The sequence below is a fragment of the Chlorocebus sabaeus genome, chromosome X (assembly GCF_047675955.1).
Source record: "Chlorocebus sabaeus isolate Y175 chromosome X, mChlSab1.0.hap1, whole genome shotgun sequence".
Taxonomy (NCBI): Eukaryota; Metazoa; Chordata; class Mammalia; order Primates; family Cercopithecidae; genus Chlorocebus; species Chlorocebus sabaeus.
Window position 1 is genome coordinate 19,527,439 of NC_132933.1, and position 25,508 is coordinate 19,552,946.

The 25,508-nt window shown below is 38.3% G+C and overlaps 1 pseudogene; it reads right to left on the reverse strand.

Annotated features, from left to right (window-relative positions):
• Positions 1-20,621: 20,621 nt before the first annotated feature.
• On the reverse strand, positions 20,622-21,984 carry LOC103232587 (5'-nucleotidase domain-containing protein 1 pseudogene; annotated as a pseudogene).
• Between the last annotated feature and the right edge of the window lie 3,524 nt (positions 21,985-25,508).

Consider the following 25,508-nt stretch of genomic DNA (forward strand, 5'->3'; position numbering starts at 1 on the left):
AAATCAATAATAGGAGGAAAACTGGAAAATTCATAAATATGTGGAAATTAAACAACAAGTTCCTGAACAAGCAATGGATCAAAGAAAAAATCAAAGGGAAGTTAGAAAATATCTTGAGAGAAACAAAAATGGAAAAAATACCAAAGCTTATGAGATGCAGCAAAAACAGTACTAAGAGGAAAATATGTAGTGATAAATACCTATATTAAGAACAAAAAAGATCTCGAACAACCTAATTTTATACCTTAAGGAAACATTTAAAAGAAGAATAAAAATATCAAAGTCAGCAGAAGTTTTCAAAGTCTCCTGTTATGTTAACTGTACCTGATCCACGCAAGTGCAGGTCAAGGTTATGCCTAGATGTTCATAAATACTTTACTTGTCTCTTCTTCAAGCACTTTCCACTCCATGATCTCCCTGACACATTCTGGATTTCTGTGATGACCATTTTGGTCCTCCCAGCCAGAAACTGCCTAGTTTGACAATGGTGCACGGAAAAATCCATGGTGAAAGAATAGAATTTCTGTAAATGTACTTAGACAACTGGATGTTCACATGCAAAAAAAAACAAAAAAGAATTTGAATCCCTACCTAACATGATACACGAAATATGTCAAATAGATCAAAAAGCTAAATGTAAGATCTATAACTGTAAAAATCTTAGAATATAGGCCAATATCTTTATGACATTGGATTAGGCAATAGTTTCTTAGATATGATGCCAAGAGCATAAGCAACAAAATTTATATCAAAGAACACCTACAATAAAGTGAAGAGATAGCCCACTGAATAGCAGAAAAAATTTCAAACCATATATCTGATATGTGACTTGTATCTAGAATAGATACAGAATTATTACATATTTATAACATAAAGACAAATAACTCAATTTAAAAATTGGATAAGGAACTACCACACAGATGGTTGATAAGGAAATATAAGACTTGAACAAAACTATAGACCAATTGTACCTAACAGATATGCATAGAACACTCTATCCAACAACTGCAGGTTACACATTTTTCTCAAGTGCACATGAATATTCTCCAGGATGGAACACATGTCAGGTCACAAAACAAGTCTTAATAAATTTAAAAAGAGTGAAATTATATAAAATGTCTTTTCTGTTCACAATGAAATGAAATTGGACATTATTATGCCAAATTAAAACTGTAAACATAACAAATATAAGAATTTAAACAGCACACTCATAAACACCCAATTGATTAAAAAATAAATGATAGGGAAAATTGGAAAATATTTTGAGACTAGTAGTAGTAGACTACGAAAATAGTGATTAAATAAAAGATAAGTAAAATACAGAATAGAAAAACAATAGAAAACTCAACAAAATTAAGTTTGTTTTTTTGAAAGATCAACAAAATTGAAAAATCTTTAGCTACATTGACTAAGAAGAAGAAAAGAGAGACTCAAATAACTAAAATCAGAAATGAAAAAGTGGACATTACTATTGACTTTATAATAATAAAAAGGATTATAAGCATGTACTCAGAACACTTGTACATTCACAAATTGGATAACCTATATAAAACTGAAAAATTCCTGGAAACACACAGTCCACTGATAGGGTTTGGATACTTGTGCCCTCCAAATCTCGTGTTGAAATATGATTCACAGTGTTGGAAGTGGGGCCTGGTGGGAGAGGTTTGGGCCATGGGGGTGAATTCCTCACGAATGGTTTGGTGCTCTCCCCATGGTAAAGAGTGAGTTCACACTCTGTTGGTTTACATGAAAGTTGGTTGTTTAAAAAGAGCCTGGAAACTCCCCTCTCTCTCTCTTCCTCTCTCACCGTGTAATGTTCCTGCTCCTTCTTTGCCTTCTACCATGACTGTAAGCTTTCTGAGACCCTCACCAGGAGCCAAGCAGATGTTGGCGCCATGTTTGCACAGCTTGCAGAACCAAGAATCAGAAGAAACATCTTTTCTTTATAAATTACCCAGTCTCAGGTATTCCTTTATAGTAACTCAAATGGACTAACACAGTCACAAAGACTGAATTATAAATAAATAGAAAATCTTAATATGCTTATAACTAGTAAGGAGATTGAATCAGTAATAAGCCACCCCCCACCTCCCACCACCACCACAAAAAGGAAAACCCAGGATGAGTTGGCTTTACTGGTGAATTCAACCAAATATTTAAAGAAGCATTAACACAAATCCTTCTCAAACTCTTCCCCAAAATTGAGGAGGGAATATTTTCTTTTATTTAATTTTTATTTTTTATCATACTTTAAGTTCTTTTTTTTTTTTTTAAATACTTTAAGTTCTAGGGTACATGTGCACAACATGCAGGTTTGTTACATATGTATGCTTGTGCCATGTTGGTGTGCTGCACCCATCAACTCGTCAGCACCCATCAACTCGTCATTTACATCAGGTATAACTCCCAATGCCATCCCTCCCCCCTCTCCCTTCCCCATAATAGGCCCCGATGTGTGATGTTCCTCTTCCAGAGTCCAAGTGATCTCATTGTTCAATTCCCAGCTACAAGTGAGAACATGCGGTGTTTGGTTTTCTGTTCTTGTGATAGTTTGCTGAGAATGATGGTTTCCAGCTGCATCCATGTCCCTACAAAGGACACAAACTCATCCTTTTTTATGGCTACATAGTATTCCATGGTGTATATGTGCCACATTTTCTTAATCCAGTCTGTCACTGATGGACTTTTGGGTTGATTCCAAGTCTTTGCTGTTGTGAATAGTGCTGCAATAAACATACGTGTGCATTTGTCTTTATAGCAGCATGATTTATAATCCTTTGGGTATATACCCAGTAATGGGATGGCTGGGTCATATGGTATTTCTAGTTCTAGATCCTTGAGGAATCGCCATACTGTTTTCCACAATGGTTGAACCGGTTTACAATCCCACCAACAGTGTGAAAGTGTTCCTATTTCTCCACATCCTCTCCAGCACCTGTTGTTTCCTCACTTTTTAATGATTGCCATTCTAACTGGTATCATACTTTAAGTTCTAGGGTACCTGTGCACAATGTGCAGGTTTGTTACATACGTATACATGGGCCATGTTGGTGTGCTGTACCCTTTAACTTGTCATTTACATTAGGTATATCTCCTAATGCTATCCCTCCCCCCTCCCCCCACCCCACAACAGTTCCCGGTGTGTGATGTTCCCCTTCCTGTGTCCAAGTGTTCTCATTGTTCAATTCCCACCTATGAGTGAGAACATGTGGTGTTTGGTTTTCTGTTCTTGCGATAGTTTGCTGAGAACGATGGTTTCCAGTTACATCCATGTCCCTACAAAGGACACAAACTCATCCTTTTTTATGGCTGTATAGTAGTCCATGGTGTATATATGCCACATTTTCTTAATCCAGTCTATCACTGATGGACATTTGGGTTGGTTCCAAGCCTTTGCTATTGTGAATAGTGCTGCCATAAACATAAGTATGCTTGTGTCTTTATAGCAGCATGATTTATAATCCTTTGGGTATATATCCAGTAATGGGATGGCTGGGTCAAATGGTATTTCTAGTTCTAGATCCTTGAGGAATCGCCACACTGTCTTCCATAATGGTTGAACTAGTTTACAGTCCCACCAACAGTGTAAAAGCATTCCTATTTGAACACATCCTCTCCAGCACCTGTTGTTTCCTGACTTTTTAATAATCACCATCCTAACTGGTGTGAGATGGTATCACATTGTGGTTTTAAAAGATTTGCATTTCTCTGATGGCCAGTGATGATGATATTTTTTCATGTGTCTGTTGGCTACATGTCTTCTTTTGAAAAGTGTCTGTTCATATCCTTTGCCCACTTTTTGATGGGTTTTTTTCTTGTAAATTTGTTTGAGTTCTTTGTAGGTTCTGGATATTAGCCCTTTGTCAGATGAGTAGCTTACAAAATTTTTCTCCCATTCTGTAGGCTGCCTGTTCACTCTGATGGTAGTTTCTTTTGCTGTGCAGAAGCTCTTTAGTTTAATTAGATCCCACTTATCAATTTCGGCTTTTGGTACCATTGCTTTTGGTGTTTTAGACATGAAGTCCTTGCCCATGCCTATGTCCTGAATGGTATTGCCTAGGTTTTCTTCTAGGGTTTTGATGGTTTTAGGTCTAACATTTAAGTCTCTAATCCATCTTGAATTAATTTTTGTATGAGGTGTAAGGAAGGGACCCAGTTTCAGCTTTCTACAAATGGCTAGACAGTTTTCCCAGCACCATTTATTAAATAGGGAATCCTTTCCCCATTTCTTGTTTTTGTCAGGTTTGTCAAAGATCAGATGGTTGTAGATGTATGGTATTATTTCTGAGGGTTCTGTTCTGTTCCATTGGTCTATATCTCTGTTTTGGCACCAGTACCATGCTGTTTTGGGTACTGTAGCCTTGTAGTATAGTTTGAAGTCAGATAGTTTGATGCCTCCAGCTTTGTTCTTTTGGCTTAGGATTGTCTTGGCAATGTGGGCTCTTTTTTGGTTCCATATGAACTTTAAAGTAGTTTTTTCCAATGCTGTGAAGAAAGTCATTGGTAGCTTGATGGGGATGGCACTGAATCTATAAATTACCTTGGGCAGTATGGCCATTTTCACGAGATTGATTCTTCCTATCCATGAGCATGGAATGTTCTTCCATTTGTTTGTGTCCTCTTTTATTTCCTTGAGCAGTCATTTGTAGTTCTCCTTGAAGAGGTCCTTTACATCCCTTGTAAGTTGGATTCCTAGGTATTTTATTCTCTTTGAAGCAGTTGTGAATGGGAGTTCACTCATGATTTGGCTCTTTGTTTGTCTGTTATTGGTGTATAAGAATGCTTGTGATTTTTGCACATTAATTTTGTATCCTGAGACTTTGCTGAAGTTGCTTATCAGCTTAAGGAGATTTTGGGCTGAGACGATGGGGTTTTCTAAATATACAATCATGTCATCTGCAAACAGGGACAATTTGACTTCCTCTTTTCCTAATTGCATACCCTTTATTTCTTTCTCCTGCCTGATTGCCCTGGCCAGAACTTCCAACACTATGTTGAATAGGAGTGGTGAGAGGGGGCATCCCTGTCTTGTGCCAGTTTTCAAAGGGGATGCTTCCAGTTTTTGCCCATTCAGTATGATATTGGCTGTGGGTTTGTCATAAATAGCTCTTATAATTTTGAGATACATTCCATCAATATCAAGTTGAGAGATTTTAGCATGAAGGGCTGTTGAATTTTGTCAAAAGCCTTTTTCTGCATCTATTGAGATAATCACGTGGTTTTTGTCTTTGGTTCTGTTTATATGCTGGATTACGTTTATTGATTTTTGTATGTTGAACCAGCCTTGCATCCCAGGGATGAAGCCCACTTGATCATGGTGGATAAGCTTTTTGATGTGCTGCTGGATTCTATTTGCCAATATTTGATTGAGAATTTTTATATCGATATTCATCAGGGATATTGGTCTAAAATTCTCTTTTTGTTGTGTCTCTGCCAGGCTTTGGTATCAGGATGATGTTGGCCTCATACAATGAGTTAGAGAGGATTTAGGAGGGAACATTTTCAAAGTCATTCTATGAGGCTAGCATTACCCTAATACCAAAGCCAGAGAATGATACTACAAGAGAAGAAAAACCACAGAAAAATATCCACGATGAATATTGATGCAAGAATCTGCAACAAAATGCTATCAAACATTATTCAACAGCACATTAAAAGGATTATACACCATGACCAAGTGGGATTTATCACTGGGATGCAAGAGTGGGTCAATATATGCAAATCAATAAATGCAATAACCACATTACTAGAATGAAAGGTAAAAATCACATAATCACTTTGATAGGTACAGAAAAAACATTTAACAATATTTAACACTCTTTCATGATAAAAACCCTCAGCAAACTAGGAATAGAAGGAAATTGTCATGGGATCCTTGGGGTGTCACTTTTCCAGTCAGAAGCCTCTGTGGCTGGTGGCACCTTTGTCTGAGTTTTGCTCAGGCCCACTGGGCTCATTCCACCCACTCGGCCTGGCAGGCTGTGCTCAGCTTGTGCTACCAGCCCAGATCCTGTGCCTGCCAAGGGTGAGCCAGGCATGGAGTGGTGAGGGGTGTGTGAATGAGCAAGCATAGGGTCTGGTTACTGTGCACAGCCAGGCACACCAGCTGCTGTGGTGGGGCAGGCAGCTCCAGGCCCTGGCACAGGCGCTGGATCCCTGCTGCAGTTGGATTAGGTGTACCACAAGCAGCTTCCACTGTGGGCACTGGGAAACATGGTGGCATCAGGAACCACAGAGCCCCAAAGAGGGTGTCATAGCCCTGGCTTTGGGAGTTTCTAAGTCTGGGCTTCCCGAAGGGCTGCACGTCTTCTTTTCTTCTCTCTTCTCTCCTTCTCTCTTCTCTCCTTCTCATCACCTGCAATGTGGTGGACGAGGGGTGTGTTTCAGCCCTGTTTGTATTACAGCTTTGTTACTCCCATCATTTGGCAGGTCTTGAGTTCTTGTCCCACATCCAGGAATAATGAGGTACATGGACATCTGGAAGGTGAACAAGGTGAAGCGGTGCTTTATTGAGCAACAGTACAGCTCTCAAGAGACCTAAAGTGGGTAGCTCTTTTCTCCAGGCAGGTCCTCCTGATGAGTGCAACTCTCAGCAGAGAGGAGACCCAGAGTGGGTAGCTCCTATCTGCAGGCAGGTTGTCCCCATTGTCTTCCTGAGTCTGGCTGAGTCTGGAGTTTTCATGGGTTTCAGAGGGGAGGAAGTGTGTGCTGACTGGTACATGAGTGGCCATGGGTGGGCTGAGAAAAAGCATCATAAATTCTCATTCTGGTCTGCGGAACTGGCAGCCCAGACCCCAGGCTTCAGGTTATCCCTGGCCTGAAGGTGGAGTTTCACCAGAGACTTGCCCCTTTCTGCCCAGGAGCCTGTCTGCCTCCTGCTGCTGTTCAGGGTGCCCAGGCTGTGTGTGCCAAGGGGTGCCTGCAGTCCTGCACTGAGCCCCCTTCAGCCCCCCTCTGCCTCCTTCCCATGCTTGTTGGCACCCGAAGTCCAGAGGGGGCTGAGGTGGCAGGGGGCTGGTGTGTCAGTGCTGCTCTGAGCACGTGCACACCTGGCTGGGTTGTGACAATGCCCAGGTTCAGCCACAACTTTGCTCCACACTTGGAGTGGTTGCTGTGAGTGGGGATAGACTAGGCAGTGGGAGCAGGCACTTTTGAGCCTGTGGGGGCAGGGGAGCTCCCTGGGCCCCTGAGAGCATAGGGATGCCCTGGTCTGCAGCTGCAGCTGGGCTCCCAGCAGCTCCATGGAGTGCACAGCCCCAGCCACGCACCCCCCACTGCAGCTGGCGTCTTTGCAGCAGCTGCTCCAGACAGGACACTACTGCCATCAAAATTACCTCAACATAATGAAGGCCATAACGAAAAGTCCACAGCTAACATCACGCTCAATGGCAAAAGACTGAAAGCTTTTACTCTTTCAGGAAGAAGACAAAGATGCCCCATTCATTATTTCTATTCTATATACAGTATATTATATATAGTATTGGAAGTTCTAGCCAGGGCAATAAGGCCATAAGAAAGGCATTCAAATAGGAAAGGTAGAAGTAACATTATTTATGTTCACAGATGGCATGATGTTCTATGTAGAAATCTCAAAAGATTCCACAAAAAAAAAATTGTTATAACTAACAAACAATTCAGTAAATTTACAGGATACAAGAGAAATATATAAAAATCAGTTGCATTTATATACACTAACAATGAACCATGTGGGTGGGAAGTTGAGAAAACAATTCCATTTACAGTAGCATCAAAAATAATGAAATACTGAGGGAAAAAATTTGACTAACAAGGTGAAAGACTTGTGCACTGTACACTGAAAACTAAAAAACATTGCTGAAGGAAATTAAAGACACTAATTAATAGAAACATACCCCATGTTTCTAGATGACTTAAACATTGTTAAAATGTTAATACTATCCAAAAGGATCTCCTGATTCAGTGTAATCCCTGTAGAAATTCCAATGCTTTTTTGTTTTTTTTAGAAACAGAAAAATCCGTCTTACAGTTTGTATGGAATCTCAAGGGACTTCAAGCATCCAAAACAACCTTGAAAAGGAAGAACAAAGTTGGAGGCCTCACACTTCCTGATTTCAAAACTTACCACAAAACTATAGTAATCAAAATAGTGTGACACTAGCATAAAGATAGACATATAGACCAATATAATAGAATAGAGGGCCCAGAAATACATCCTTCCTATATGGTTAAATGATTTTTGACGGGGTGCCAAGGATTGCCTTTGCAACAAATTGTGTAGGGAAAATTGGATATCCACATGCAAAAGAATGAAGTAGGAGTCTCACATATTAGGGCTCTCCAGAGAAACAGAACCAGGGGAATGAATATCAAATATCTATCTATATAGATAGATATGTGTGTGTGTGTGTGTGCATGTATGTGTGTGTGTGTGTGTGTTAGCTCATGTGATATGTGATTATGAAGGCTGAGAAGTCCCATGATCTATCATCTGTAAGCTGGAGATTCAGGAAGGCCTATGGTGTAGTTCAAATGCCTGAGAGCCAGAGAACTGATGGTATGAATTCCAGTCCAAGTCTGAAAGCCTCCTGAGGATTGAGAGCACTGAGGGCAGGAGGAGATTTATGTTAAAGCTCAAGTAGTCAAGGGGAGAATTAATTTAATCTTCCTCTACATTTTTGTTACATTGAAACTCTCAACAGATTGAAGGATGCCTAACTACTCTGAAGAGGGCCATCTGCTTTACTCATTTCACCATTTGAAATGCTAATCTCTTCCTGGAAACACCCTGACAGACACCCAGAAATAATGTTTAACCAGATAGATATCTGCACATCCCTTGGCCCATTCAAATTGGAAAATGAATTAAATATCATAACCATATAAAACATTAACTCTAGAGAAAACATTGGGGGAAACACTTCAAGACATTGGTCTGGGCAAAGATTTCCTGAGCAATATCTCACAAGCACAGGCAGCCAAAGCAAAAATGGACAAATGGGATCACATCAAATTAAAAAGCTTCTGCGCAGCAAAGGAAACAAACCTACGGAATGGGAGAAAATATTTGCAAACTATCCATCTGACAAGGGATTAATAACCAGAATACATTAGGAGCTCAAGCAACTCTATAGGAAAAAATCTAGTAATCTGATTTAAAAATGTACAAAAGATTTGAATAGATATTTCTCAAAAGAAGACATACAAATGGCAAACAGGTATATGGAAAGGTGCGCAATATCATTGATCATCAGAGAAATGCAAATCAAAACTATAGTGAGATGCCATCTTAAAATGACTTTTTTTCCAAAAGTCAGGAAATAACAAATGCTGGCAAGGATGTGATGTCTCAGGCACATTTGTCATTAATCTGCTAGCTGACTCTGTTGTGAAGGGGAAGCACATGGGTTGACCGGTCCCTCACCTCTAGCAAGATGTGCTCCTTTAGCTTCTCCAAGTCTTGGGCCAGGTATGTTGCAGCTCCATGGCAAAGAGCACCAAGTTCTTTAGCATGCTACCTACATGAATAAGGTTAGAGGAGGTGAGAGACAGACATAAGTTCTAGTATGGCCTGGGGAGATCCAGATTGTCATCATGGATTTCAGTGTGTCCTCACACTCCCCATTGTTTTTTAAAAAAACAAATTTATTGATGTAGAATTTACATCCCATACAATTCACCCACTTTAAGTGTACAATTAAATGATTTTTGGTAAATTGAGTTGTGCAATCATTGCTACAATCCAGTTTTAGAACATTTTCATCACCCCAGTAAAATCCCTTGTGATTTTTTAAACTTCATCTTTGGTCCCATCCTAGTTCCAGACAATCACTAATCTATTTTCTGACTCTAAAGATTTTTTAAAAGCTTGAGAAATAATTGACACACCATAAAATTTATTTATTTAAGCATACAATTCAGTGGGTTTTAAAACTTGTGGCAAGAACACATAGCATGAGATCTACCCTCTTAACAAAATTTCAAGTATACAGTACAGCAGTGGTCTCCAACCTTTTTGGCACCAGGGGCCAGTTTTGTGGCAGACAATTTTTCCACGTACTGGTGGGTGAGTGGTGGGTGGTTTCAGGATGATTCAAGTGCATTACATTTATTGTGCACTTTATTTCTATTATTATCACATTGTAATGCATAATTAAATAATTATACAACTCACCATAATGTAGAATCAGTGGAAGCCCTGAGCTTGTTTTCCTGCAATTAGATGGTCCCCTCTGAGGGTGATGGAAGACAGACAGTGACAGATCATCAGGCATTAGATTCTCATAAGGAGTTTGCAGCCTAGATCCCTCACATGTGTAGTTCACAATAGGGTTTGTGTTCCTTTGATAATCTAATACTGCTGCTGATCTGACAGGAGCAGAACTCAGGCGGTAATGCGAGTGATGAGGAGCAGCTGTAAATACAGATGAAGCCTCACTCGCTTGTCTGCTTCTCACCTCCTGCTGTGCAGCCTGGCTCCTAACAGGCCACAGACCAGTACTGGTCCATGGCCCAGGGGTTGGGGATCCCTGTAGTACAGTATTGTTGAGTGCAATATACAATGTTTTACATCAGAGCTCTAGAACTTACTCATCTTGCATAGTGGAAACTTTCTACCCTTTAGCCATCATCCCCCCATTTTCCTCTCACCCTGCTCCTGATAGCCATCATTCTGCCCTCTGCTTCTGTGAGTTTGACTATTTTTGATTCCATGTGTAAGTAAGATGATGCAGAACTTGTCTTTGTGACAGGCTTATTTCACTTAGCATAATGTCCTCCAGGTTCATCCATGTTGCTACAAATGTCAGAATTTCCCTCCTTTTTAATGCTGATTAATATTGCATTGTATATTACATTTGCTTTATCCATACATTCATAGATAGACATTTAGTTTGTTTCCGCATCATGGCTGTTGTGAAGAAAGAAATGCTGCAATGAACATGGGAGTGCAAATACCTCTTGGATGTCCTGATTTCAATTCTTTTGGATAAATATACAGAAGTGTGATGGCTGGACCATATGGCATTTCTGTTTTTAATTTTCGAGGAAACTGCATACTGTTTTCCATAGTAGCAGCACCATTTTACATTTCTACATTTTACATTTCTACAATTAGAACTTTCCAACAAAAGTTACAATTTTTCTACATCTTCACCAATAATTGTTGTATTTTATTTTTTTAATAATGACCCTCCTAACAGGTGTGGGGTAATATCTCAATGTGGTTTTGATTTGCATTTCCCTGAAAATTAGTGACAGTGAGTACCTTTCCATGTAGCTGTTGGCCACTTGTCTTCTTTGGGAAAATATTTATTCAAGTCTTTCGTGCATTTCAAATCAAGTTATATATGATTTTAAACATTTTTCCTCATTCTGAAAGTTGCCTCTTTACCTCTTAACTCTGTTGTTTCATTTGCTCTCTAGAAAATATTCTGATGTAGTCCCACTTGTCTATTTTTATATTTGTTACCTGTGCTTTTGGGGTCATATCCAAGAAAGCATTGCCAAGATCAATGTCATGAAGTTTTTTCCTTGTTTTCCTCAAGGAGTTATACTATTTCAGGTCTTACATTTAAGTCTTTAGTCCATCTTGACCTGATTTTTATTGTGTATAGTCTAAGGGTCTAATTATGTTCTTTTGCATGGGGCTCTCCAGCTTTCCCAACACCATTTGTTGAAGACATTATCCTTAACCCATTGACTATTCCTGCCAACTTTGTAAAAGATCAGTTGACAGTATATGCATGGGTTTATTTCTGACTCTCTATTCTGTTCTGTAGTCCTATCTTTATGTCAGTACCATACTATTTCAACTACTGTAGCTTTGTAATATATTTTGACATAGGAAGTGTGATGTGGAGTCTTTAGGGTTTTCTATATACGCAATCATGTAATCTGTGAGCAGAGATAATTTTACTTCTTCCTTTCCAATTTAGATGCTGTATTAGTCCATTCTCATGCTGCTATGAAGAAATACCTAAGACTAGGTAATTTATAAAGAAAATGGGTTTAATTGACTTACAGTTCTGCATGCCTGGAGAGGCCGCAGGAAACTTAACAATCATGGTGGAAGGGGAAGCAAACACATCCTTCTTCACAAGGTGGCAGGAGAGAGAAGTGCTGAGCAAAGGGGGAAACGCCCCTTGTAAAACCAACAGATCTCATGAGAACTAACTTACTATCATGAGAAGAGCATGGGGGGACCACTCCCATGATCTAGTCACCTCCCACGAGATCCCTCCCCTTACACATGTGGATTACAATTTGGATTATAATCCAAGATGAGATTTGGGTGGGGGACATGGATCCACACCATATCATTCTGCCCCTGGCCCCTTCCAAATCTCATCTTTCTCACATTTCAAAACACAATTATGCCTTCCTAACAGTTCCCCAAAGTTTTTGTTTGTTTGTTTGTTTGTTTTTGTTTGTTTCGAGACAGGATCTTGCTCTGTGGCCCAGGCTGGGGTGCAGTGGTGCAATCTCGGCTCACTGCAAGCTCCGCCTCCTGGGTTCATGCCATTCTCCTGCCTCAGCCTCCCAAGTAGCTGGGACTACAGGCTCCCGCCACCACGCCCAGCTAACTTTTTGTATTTTTAGTAGAGATGGGGTTTCACCGTGTTAGCCAGGATGGTCTTGATCTCCTGACCTCGTGATCCACCCACCTCGGCCTCCCAAACTGCTGGGATTACAGGTGTGAGCCACTGTGCCCAGCCTACAGTTCCTCAAAGTTTTATTTCAGCTTTAACCCAAAAGTCCAAGTCCATAGTCTCATCTGAGACAAAGTAAGTCCCTTCTGCCTATGGTCCCGTACAATCAAAAGCAAGTTAGATACTTCCTAGATACAATGGAGGTATAGGCATTGGATAAATACACCCATTTCAAATGGGAGAAATTGGCCCAAACAAAGGGGCTACAGGCCCCATGCAAGTCTGAAATCCAACGAGGTAGTAATTAAATCTTAAAGCTCTGAAATAATCTCCTTTGACTCCATGTCTCACATCTAGCTCATAAGTGGGAGCTGAACAATGAGAACACATGATACAGTGAGGGGAACAACACACACTGGGACCTGTCTCGGGGGAGAGCATCAGAATAAATAACTAATGCATGTGGGGCTTAATACCTAAGGGATGGGTTGATAGGTGCAGCAAACCACCATGGCACATGTTTACCTATGTAACAAACCTGCACATCTTGCACATGTATCCCAGAATATAAAATAAAATAAAATAAGTAGTAAAAAATTAAATTAAATTAGAAAGAAAAAAGAAAATACGAATATCCAGCCCTAAGAACAAAAAACAAACAAACAAACAAAAAACTAAGGAGGGGATGTTAACTCTCATCACTCCTATTCGACATTGCAGTAGAAGTCCCAGCCAGAACAATAAAACAAGAGAAAGAAATAAAAGTTATGCAGATTGAAAATGGATAAATAAAATATCCTTATTCACAGGTGATAGATGATTGTCTACATAGAAAATTCCAAGTAGTCTACTCAAAAAGCACCTAGAATTAATAAGGGATTTTAGCAAGGTTGCAGTATAGGTCAACCCACAGAAATCAATTGCATTTCTATACACTAATAGTTAACAAATGGAAACTGAAAATTTTAGACAATAACATATACAATAGCTGCCTCAAAAGTGAAATATTTTAGTATAAATCTAACAAAATATGCATGGGATCTATATACTGAAAAGTATAAAATCTGATAAAAGAAATAAAAGAAGACCCAAATAAATGGAGAGAAATACTGTGCTCATGTGTTGGAAGACTCATGATTAAATAATGAGTCGTGTGTGTGTGTGTGTGTGTGTGTGTATTAGTTTCTCCCTCTCTCTCTCTATATATATATATATATACACACACACATACATATATGGAAATTATGTAAAATCTATAAATTGGGTTGGAAAAAACTGATACTCTCTCTCTCTCTCTCTGTCCCAGAGAAATTTGATCAACTAGCTGGTCTCTATATGTGGGGGGGTGGGGAGTGTGGGAGAGAGAGAGAAAGAGAGAGAGAGATACAATATCGGTTCTCCCCAACCTGATTTATAGATTTTATACAATTTCAATCAAAATCCCACATGAAATTTTGTAGATATAGGGAAGCTGATTCTAAAAGTTATGTGAAAAATCAAAGAAACTGTAATATTCAAAATAATTTTGAGAAAGAATAATTAAGTGGAAGATCTCACATTGCTTGATTTTTTTTTTTCTTTTGAGTTGGAGTCTTGCACTGTCATCCAGGCTGAAATGCAGTGATGCGATCTCAACTCACTGCAACCTCCGCCTCCCGGGTTCCAGCAATTCTCCTGCCTCAGCCTCCCAAGCATTGCTTGATTTTAAGACTTACCATAAAGCTATAGTGATCAAGACAGGGTAGTATTGGTGAAAAATTAGACATATAAATCAAAGCAACAAAAAATAAAGTCCAGAAATAGACCCAGAGAAATTTGGCCGATTGATTTTTTGATAAAGGACAAAGAAAATTCAATTGAGAAATTACAGCATTTCCAACAAATAGTGTTGGAACAATTCTTATGACAAAAGCAAACAAACAAACAAACAAAAAAACAGAAAAAAAAAAACCCTTGACTTAAACTCCCCTCATTAAGCAAAAATTAACTCAAAATAGATTATACATCTCAAGGCCAAATGTAAGAGTATTAAACATTTATAGAAAAACATAAGAGAGGCCAGGTGTGGTGGCTTATGCCTGTAACCAGCACTCTGGGAGGCTGAGGTGGGTGGATCACCTGAAGTCAGGAGTTCAGTTCCACTCAGGTGGATCACCTGAGACCAGCCTGGCCAACATGGTGAAACCCTGTCTTGACTAAAAATACAAAAATTAGCCGGACGTGGTGGTGCATGCCTGTAATTCCAGCTACTTGGGAGGCTGAGGCAGGAGAATTGCTTGAACCCCAGCCTGGGCAACAAGAGTGAAACTCTGTCTTAAAAAAAGAAAGAGAGGAAAGAAGGAAGGAAGGAAGGAAGGAAGGAAGGAAGGAAGGAAAGAAGGAAAGAAGGAAAGAAAGAAAGACATAGGAGAAAATATTTTTGACCACAGTTATGCAAGGAGTTCTTAGATTGTGATATCAAAAGCATGATCCACAAAAAAATCAAGAAATTGAACTTTATCAAAATTTAAACTTTTACCCTTAGAAAGGCACTGCTAAGAGAACAAAAAGACAAGGTACAATTTGAGAGAAAATAATTGCAAAGCACATATCTGACAAAGACTTTATCTATAATGTAAAGAACTCTGAGAACTCAACAGCAAGAAAACAAAAACCCAATTTAAAAAATGGTCAAAACACTTGAGCAGACACTTCACCAAAGAAAACACGCAATAGCAAATGAGCACATGAAAAGACATTCAACATTATTAGCCATTAGGGAAATGCAAATTAAAATCATAAGATTCCACTACACATCCATTAGCTTGTGATAAGTTAGATTCACATTGTACTCCCCAGAACCACTAAAAAACAAAGAGTTATAGATAAAAAGCTAATAGAAGAAATAAAATGGAATATAAAAATAGTTCTTTAATCAAAAGAAGGCACGAAAGGACCATGAGGAGAACTGAAACCAGACGACACAATTAGAAAAAAGAAAGAAGGTATAATTAAATGAAATAATAATAATTACATCATATCTAAATGAAGTGAACACCCCAATTAAAAGCCAGAGATTGTCAGATTGGGTAAAAAAGTAAGACCCAACTATTCGTTATCTACAAAAGATGTACTTTATTTATTTAAGAGATAAGGTCTCACTCTGTTGCCCAGGCTGGGTTGCAATCACACAATCATAGCCCCCTACACCCTCTAACTCCTGGGCTCAAGTGATTCTCCCTCCTCAGTCTCCTGAGTAGCTGGGACTACAGGTGTGTGCCACCATACTCCTTGAATTTTTAAATTTTTTGTAGAGACAGGGTCTTGCTATGTTGCCCAACCTGGCCTTGAACTCCCAGCCTCAAGCAAACTTCCCACTTTGTTCTCCCAAAGTGCTGGGACTAAAGGTATGAGCCACTGTGCCTAGCCAGGATATGCTCAAATGCAAAGATATAAATAGTTTCAAAGTAAACTAGTGGAAAAAAATAAACCTTGCAAACAGTAAGCCTAGAAATGCCAGAGTGACATTATTACCAGACAAAATAGACTATAAGACAATGAGTATTAGAGAGAAAGAAGAATATTTCACTATAAAAAAGAGGTCAATATATCAGAAAGAAATGTAGTTGTGGGCCGGGCGCGGTGGCTCAAGCCTGTAATCCCAGCACTTTGGGAGGCCGAGATGGGTGGATCACGAGGTCAGGAGATCGAGACCATCCTGGCTAACACGGTGAAACCCCATCTCTACTAAAAATACAAAAAAATTAGCCGGGCGTGGTGGCAGGCGCCTGTAGTCCCAGCTACTCGGGAGGCTGAGGCAGGAGAATGGCGTGAACCCAGGAGGCGGAGCTTGCAGTGAGCCGAGATAGTGCCACTGCACTCCAGCCTGGGCGACAGAGCAAGACTCCGCCTCAGAAAAAAAAAAAAAAAAAAAAAAAAAAAGAAATGTAGTTGTGAACAGATATAACCACATAGCTTCAAAATATATGAAGCAAAAACTGTCAGGCCAAAAGAAATGGGCAAGACCATAGTTAGAGATTTTAACATACACCATTCAGTAAATAATAGAGGAGATAGAAAAAGATCAGAAAAGATATAGGAAATATGAATGACATTATCAACCACATTGACATAACTACTACTTATGAAATACTACACCCAACAAATGAGATTATACATTTTTTCAAATGCATACAGAATATTCATCAAGATAAACCAAACACTAGGCCATAAAACAACAATTGATTCCAAAAGTAACATCTCAGAATATGTTCTATGGCAACAATGGCAGTAAATTCAGAATTAAAAACAGTAAGATATCTAGAAAGGCCTTAAGATTAAACAATATCCTCTGAGTAACCCATGGATCAAAGAAGAAATCACAATGAAAATTAGAATATATTCCAAACTGATAACATATTAAAATTGGTGGGGTGTACTTAAAGCAAAGCTTAGAGGAAAATTTATAGCTTGAAATGTTTATGTTAGAAAGGAAGTAATAAAACCATGATCTCAGTTCATCTTAAGAAACTAGAAAAAGAAGAGCACATTAACCCTAATGAAAGGAGAAGTAGGGAAATAATACAGAGCAATAGTCAATGTAGTGGGAAACAGACAAGCAATAGAGAGAATTAGCAAAGCCACGAGATGAGTCTTCAACTTGATTAATACAATCCATAAACACCTAACAAGACTGATCAGGAAAAGAGGAGTTAAAACACAAATAGCCAGTACCAAAAATGATAGAAGGATTATCACTACAGATCCTATGGACATCTCACAGGAAATAGGAGAATGTTATGATAAACTTTATGTCAATAAATTCAACAGTTTAGATGAAAGAGCCAAATAATTTGAAAAAATAGTATTAAAATTGACACAAGATAACATAGTAAGTCTAAATATCCCTATGTCTATTTTAAAATTGAATTTGTTATAGAAAATTTTCCCACAAAGATAGTTCCAAGCCCAGATATCTTCACTGGTTAATTCTATCAAACTTGTAGAGAAGATATATTATCAATCATACACAACTTCTTTCAGAAAATAGAGGAGAAGGAGACACTTCTCAACTCATTTTATATGGCCACCATAATCATGATACCAAGACCAAGAAAAGAAAATTATAGGCCAATATCACTCACAAACGCAGACATATAACTCCTTTAAGAATTAGTTGGAAACAAAAACTAACAATACATAAAAAAAAATGCTCCCTGACCAAATGAGGTTATCTAAGGAATTCAGGTACAAAGTTAATTTAACATTCAAAAATAAGTCAATACACTGTAGTCAATTCATACCAAAGTATTTACTTTGAAATAAATTAAAAATGTAAGATGGATGAGTAAAGGAATGGATAGAGAAATAGATATATGATAAAGCAAGTACAGTAAAAGATTAATGGTATAATGTAGTTGGTGTGTATATGGTTCACCAAAAAAATCCTTTCACTTTGGCCATACATTTGAAAATAATTTTTCTTTTTTTTTTTTTTTTTTGAGGCAGAGTCTCTCTCTGTCGCCCAGGCTGGAGTGCAGTGGCCGGATCTCAGCTCACTGCAAGCTCCGCCTCCCAGGTTTACGCCATTCTCCTGCCTCAGCCTCCCGAGTAGCTGGGACTACAGGCGCCCGCCACCTCGCCCGGCTAGTTTTTGTATTTTTTTAGTAGAGACGGGGTTTCACCGTGTTAGCTAGGATGGTCTCGATCTCCCAACCTCGTGATCCGCCCGTCTCGGCCTCCCAAAGTGCTGGGATTACAGGCTTGAGCCACCGCGCCCGGCCGAAAATAATTTTTCGTAACAGAATCATGGAAAAAAACAAATCAATTTAACCAACCATATTAATAGCATAAAGAAGAAAAAACATGACCACTTCAATAGATACAGAAAAAGCATTTGAAAAATCTAATACTCATTTATGATTTTTTTAAACTCTCAAGTAGGTATAGAAGGGAACTTCCTTAATCTGAGGAAAGACATCTCCCAAAATTTATATCTAGCATCATACTTAGTAATGAAATCGTGAATTTCATCATTAAATTTTTCTTCACCTTAAGATAGGAAAAAAGCAAGGATATCTACTCTCATCATTTCTATTCAACATTGTACTGGTGATTCTAGTCATTGCAATAAATCAAGAAAAGGAAATAAAAGGCATGCCAGTTTGATAAGAAGAAATACAGCTGTCATTTACATGTGACATTATTTTTACAGAGAATTTACAAAACAACTATTAGAACTAATAAATGAGTTTGTCAACGTCTCAAGATGCAAGATCAATACAGAAATCAATTTATTTTTAGATGCTACTAGAAAAATAGAAAAATAAAAATGTCAAAAATCAGTTTATAATAGTGTTTTAAGACATAAAATACTTAAGAATAAATCTACCAAAAGACATCTAATACCTGTACATTGAAAATTATGGAAAAAATGATAAGATTATTTAAAGAAAACTTAAAAATTGGAGAGCCAGGTGCAGTGCTGTAATCCTAGCACTTTGGGATGCTGAGGTGGAGAGGATCACTTGAGGCCAGGAGTTCAAGACCAGCCTAGGTAACACAGTGAGACCCTGTTTCTATAAAACATTTAAAAAAATTAGCCAGGCATGGTGGTGCATGCCTGTAGTCCCAGCAACTTGGGAGGCTGAGGCAGGAGGATCTTTTGAGCCCAGGAATTCAAGGCTGCAGTGAGTTATGATTGTGCAATTGCACTTCAGCCTAGGTGGCAGAGTGACCCTGTCTCAAAAAAAAAAAAAAAAAAAAAAAAAAAAAAAAAGAGATACACCATGTTCTTGGATTGGAAGACTCAATATTGTAAAAAAGTAAATTCTTCCCCAAATTGATCTTTAGACTTTATGCAATCCCAAGCTCCTAGCAGGCTTTTCTGTAGAAATTCACAAGCTAGCTATAAAATGTGTGTGAAAATGTAAGTGACATATGTTAGTCCAGTCTTGAACAAGAAGAACGAACTTGCAGAACTTACACTCCTCACTTTCAAGTTTGCAAATCTTAAAGTAATCAAAACGGTGTGGCATTGGTCTAAGGATAATCAACTAAATAGATGAACTAGAATAAGAGTCCGTAAATTGACCCATACTTATACAGTCAGCTGATTTTCAATAAAAGCAGCAAAGCAAAACAATACGGAAAAAAAGGTCTTTTCAATAAATGTAGTGAAATAACTGGAAAAATAACCTATGAAGAAAAATTTAACTTCAACTCCCACTCTTCACCATATACAAAATTTAATTTGAGATGGATCAGAGTCCTAAACATAGGCACTAAACTGTAAAGCTTTCAGAAGAAAGCACAGGACAATACCTTCAGGATGTGAGGGTAGACAAAGATTCCTCAGATAGGATACAGAAAGCAATAACCATTAAAAAATTTAACTTTTAAAATTAATTTTGTCATTAAGTTTTTGAACTTTCATAATGAAATAATAGCTGACTTAGACAAAAATTGCAATATAGTAGTACAATCAGTTCCTGTATACCCTTCATTCAGATTCTCCAAATGTTAACATTTTTACTGCATTTGCTTTTTCATTCTCTTAATTGATAGAAATTATTATATTATTTTTAATATTTTGAATGTAAGTGGCATCCGTGATGTCTCTTTACTTCTAAGCAACATTCTCTTATATAACTGTAGTTGAATTGTCAGTCTTATTATTAACATTAATATAATACTATTATTTAATCTATAGGCTTTGTTAAAATTTCACCAATTTTTCAACTAATATTCTTTATAGCAAAGAAAAATGTATGAATATATACATCAAAGTATCTGAAAGGTATTAATATCCTGGTTATAATATTTCTGGGTTCTATCATGCCTGTTTTTTAGTTTAGTCTTTTCGTTTATGTGTATTTTCTCACTTTTTTTTTCAACTTGTTGGTCAATTTTCATTAAAAACTTATTCCTTAAAGCTTTTTACAGTATTTTTTGAAAATTATTTTTTTTTTACTGCGTATATGGGTCTTCGCTTAATTTTTCAGTAAAGACAACTTATTTAGTTATCAGTGTCCCATCATTTGATAAGACCAACGGAGGGTTTGGATAGCAGCCAGCTGTTTTTGAATTGCTTGAAGAGAATCTTGTAAATTTGTAGTCCAGAGGTAATTCTGCGATTACTTCAATACTTAGAATTGCAATAGTGCTGTAAGTACTGATTCTCTTACAAGACCATGTATAAACCAAGGAGTCTTCTGTATTTTCCAGTCCCAAAACTGAACTAATAAAATAAAAAGATTCCCATTTTTTAGATGAAGTATTTAAAGGCTTTGGCTTTGGTCCCTCATATTTTCCTTTTTCTCTAGAGGCTCTGACTTCTCAGGCCTCTGACTCCTTGCGCCTTCATCCCTCTGAGTTCTTCCAGGATAAGAACTGTCTCCCAATTACTATAGTGACGAGCCGGAAAAATATCTGAATGCATGCTGTCACCGAAACAAACAACCTTGGGTTCAAGTTTGCCAGTGATTTTCTTCAGAAGCTCATAGAGGTGGACAGCGTTCCCTTGGGAGCACCAGCCAGGTTTATCCAGAGATGGCAGCGCCTCCTGCTCCCCATCATTCTCAAGCATCCGGAAAGGTCTCTGACTTGGTAAGTGGGAGAAGAAACCAGGCTTCAATGCATTTGTAATCACAATGTCAAAAAAGTCTGCAAAATCATTCCCAAGGATATATTCTCAGAGAAGTCTACAGTAATCACTGTGATAACTGGTAATTAACAGAGGATTTTTCCCAGCATTCTTTAGCTGTCAAAGCCATTTTTTCACAGATTCAGGACAACTGTGTAAATATCTGCCTGGATCTATTTTTACTTTTGGAAAATATATTCCACAGTTTTCCTTAAAAGCTGACATTTTATAATTGTGTTGTATAGCAGCAACTATATCCTTCCAAAAATCAAATGTTTTTTGACCATTGTTTGTTGTTAAATAGTCCACCACCCTGGCACATAGAAGAGCTCCTGGCAGGTCAAAGTAGTTGTAAAAATAATACTTTCGTGGGCGGCAAGCCATTCCAGTGTCCGACAAGAAGTGCTTCCACTCTTTCTTGCCATATGTCTCTGCCAGCACCTCTGGAATCATCATCTTGGTGCCATGGCTTGCCCTGAGAACAGTGCCATTATCAGCAAGTTTAAGGAAGTTCCCATCTTCTAGATCCAATGCCAAACCCTTGCAACAGAAATTCCAATCCTCTGGGGTCACATTGAGCAATTCCTTATCATACTCCTTCTCCTTAACTAAGAACTGGGCAAAGCTATTATAAATGAGTGGGGCGCTCTCGGGCAGGTTGTAGTGACACAGGGTGTGGTCCAGGTAGAATCCGACCATGTCGCAGGCGGCCAGGGAGAAGTGCCAAGCCATGGCTGCACTAGGAGCACCGGGGAGCGCCTCGGCCCGGGAGGGTGCAAGCTTTTCTCACTTTTTAAAACGAATATGTTTTAATTTTGTAATAAGAAGAAGCTACTATTAATAAATAAAAAATAAAGTGAAATGTGTGTATGTGAGAAGACACTATTAGGAAATCCACGGAATAGGCAAGCCACAGACAGAGAGAAAACATATGCAAACTATATATCTAACAAAGTACTTATGTCCAGGGTGCATAACAAATTCCTACAACTCAACAACAGAAAAACAAATGACCCAATTAGAAAATGGGCAAAAGACTTTGACAGATATTTCACAGAGAAAAGGAATATTAATGGCCAATAAGCAAGGGAAAAAGTGTTCAACATCACTAATTATCAGAAAAATGCAAATTACAGCCACTGCATGCATTAAAAGAGTTAAAATTTTAATTAAAACAATTAAGGCTGGGCACAGCGGCTCATGCCTGTAATTCCAACACTTTGAGAGGCCAAGGCAGGAGGATCATGTGAGGCCAGGAGTTTGAGACCAGCCTGGGCAACACGGCGAGATCCTATCTCTACAAAAACTTAAAATTTAAAAATTAGATAGGTGTGGTGGCGTGCATCTATAGTCCCAGATACTCAGGAGGCTGAGGCAGAAGGATTGCTTGAGCCCAAGAGTTCAAGGCTGCAGCAAGCTATGATGGCACTGTGCTCCAGTCTGAGCAACAGAGCAAGACCCTGTCTCAAAACAAAAAAAAAGGAAGAAAATTATTTCCTAACAAGAATCCCAAACTCAGCAAAACTATCACAAGCAAATATAAAAAACACATTTTTAATTTATATCTGCAAATTTTGAAAATAATATTTCCTATGCACTCTTTCTCTAATAGGAGGATTTGCTTTTTGCAATTAAGGAGTAAACAAGAGAGGAAGACATGGAAACCAGAGTAATTTAACACAGAATAGAGACAAAAGGGTTTCCATAACGACAGAGGAAAGAAGCCTCAAGACCATAACAATGAGCACATAGTGAGAAACAAATCCAGAATGGATTATGTCCTCAACTACGTAATAAAAAGTGCATAGGTAACATCTCGAATGGACAAATCAAGAAATAACAATATCCCTATATTATTTTTTAGAAACAAGATAAATATATCCAAGAAGAGTTCAAATCTTTTGAAAGTGGCTGCCTTTTGAAAAAGAAACACCCGGCCGCTGGCCGGGTGCTGTGGCTCACGCCTGTAATCCCAGCACTTTGGGAAGCTCAGGCGGGCAGATCACTTGAGGTCAGGAGTTTGAGACCAGCCTGGTCAACATGGTGAAATCCCGTCTCTACTAAAAATACAAAAAAAAAAAAAAAAAATTAGCTGGGAGTAGTGCCTCACACCTGTAATCCCAGCTACTTGGGAGGCTGGGGCAGATGAATTGTTTGAACCTGGGAGACAGAGGTTGCAGTGAGCCAAGATCATGCCACTGCACCCACGCCAGGGCCACAGAGCAAGACTCTGTCAAAAAGAGAGAGAGAGAGAGAGAGAGAGAGAGAGAGAGAGAGAGAGAGAGAGAGAGTCACCATATTACATATTTAATTTTAAAAACTCAACAAACAAAATAATCCTTATCTCAAACAAAATTTATAAACCTCTACAGATATTCACTATCATACTCCCTCTCCATGATTCTTCTAAATGAATTCTATGACTCCTTTTGTTTTTGAAATATATTTTTAAGTCTTTTGTTAATCATATACTTTACCTGGTTTCTATGGGTTTCCATTACTCCTCCTGCTTTCAAAATGCTTTTCAAATATATATCGTCAGTCTTTTAAAGTTTGTTTACTTGTGAGTGCAAGGGCTTGCCTTTCTTATGGATCCTCAAACTACTCCTGAAAAGGTTTATGAGATAAACCTTAGATTGTGCTCAGGTGTGAAAGAGAATCAATTAATTACTTCTACCTGGAAGTTACTTGCGCCCCTTATCTCTTTCTGTATTTTTTATGTAAATGACCAAAGTCATATCTTAAAAATTGCCAGATGTATGATCTTATTTCCAAAACATTCTCTATTAAAATACTGAAAACAATCCAAGTGTCCATCAGTCAGGGCCTGGTTAAATAAATTATGATGTATCTACCCAATGGAATATTATGTGGAATATTATGCAGTTATTAAAAAATCAGGAAGCTCTCTATGTACTGATGTAAAAACATATCTTGTTAAATGTTAAAAAGCAATGTGTAGTACAGTGTTTAGAGTGTTCTACTTTTGTGTAACAAAGGAGAAAGAGAGGAGAACATATATTTGCATAAACACTGGAAGAACATGCAAAAAAGCAGGTAAAATGGGATGGAAGGTGAGAGAGAATGAGACTTGTCAACGTACACCTTTTTTTTTTTTTTTTTTGAGATGGCATCTCATTCTATTGCCAGGCTGGAGTGCAATGGTGTGATCTCGGCTCACTGCAACCTCCACCTCCCAGGTTCAAGCGATTCTCCTGCCTCAGCCTCCCAAGTAGCTGGGACTACAGGCGCACGCCACCACACCTGGCTAATTTTTGTATTTTTAGTAGAGAGGGGGTTTCACCATGTTGGCTGGGTTGGTCTTGATCTCTCGACCTTGTGATCTGCCTGCCTCAGCCTCTTAAAGTGCTGGGATTACAGGTGTGAGCCACTGTGCCTGGTCCAATGTACACCTTGGTACGTAGTTCTGAATTTTGAACCACGTGAATGTATTACCTTACTAAACAAGATGGCAGAAAGGACAAGGAAGTGGTTACCTTTGGAGGATCAGAAATAGAGGGAATGTATCAGGAGGCTGATGTTTTGCATTATAAGCATTTTTGGCACAATTTGAATTGTCAAATAATATGCAGATTATCTGGCATTCAGTGGATTACCATCAGAAGAATTAAAAAGAGCAATAGTTAAAAGTGGTTACTTCTAGGAAGTATGTCTGAAAATGGAGAGGAGTGAGGCAGGCGGATATTGCATTTCATTAAAAACCTGTGCTATTGCTTATTTTTAATCTTATGCCTGTGTTACTAGGATAAAAATCAAAATAGAACATCCCACTACCCCACCCCAGCAAAAAGAAGGCAGAAAATGGAAGCTTATATGGATAAAGAGAACGTATCTTCTAGTCACAAAGAGGGACTGTGTTTACTTTGTAAGCTTTCCTAGTCAAAACTGTCTCCTTAGTTCTGAGTTAAGACAATATATTTAACTAAAGCAACCAAGACGCAGCCTCTTCAACAGGAAAAGCAATGTCTGGTTATGATAAAGATACAATTAATCTTTTAAAAATATGTGTTGGAAACCATTCCGTATCAGTTCATATAGACTAACATCATTTTTTAAAGCTGCTACATAAATTCCATAGTGTAGAGAAACTGTAATTAAATTATTTCCCTTTTAGTGGACATTTCTGTTGTTACAAACAATGCCACAGTAAACATCCATGCACTCATAAATCATTGAGCTTATATGCAAGAAGGGATTCCTAGAAATGGAATTAGTGGATCAAAGAGCACATTCTA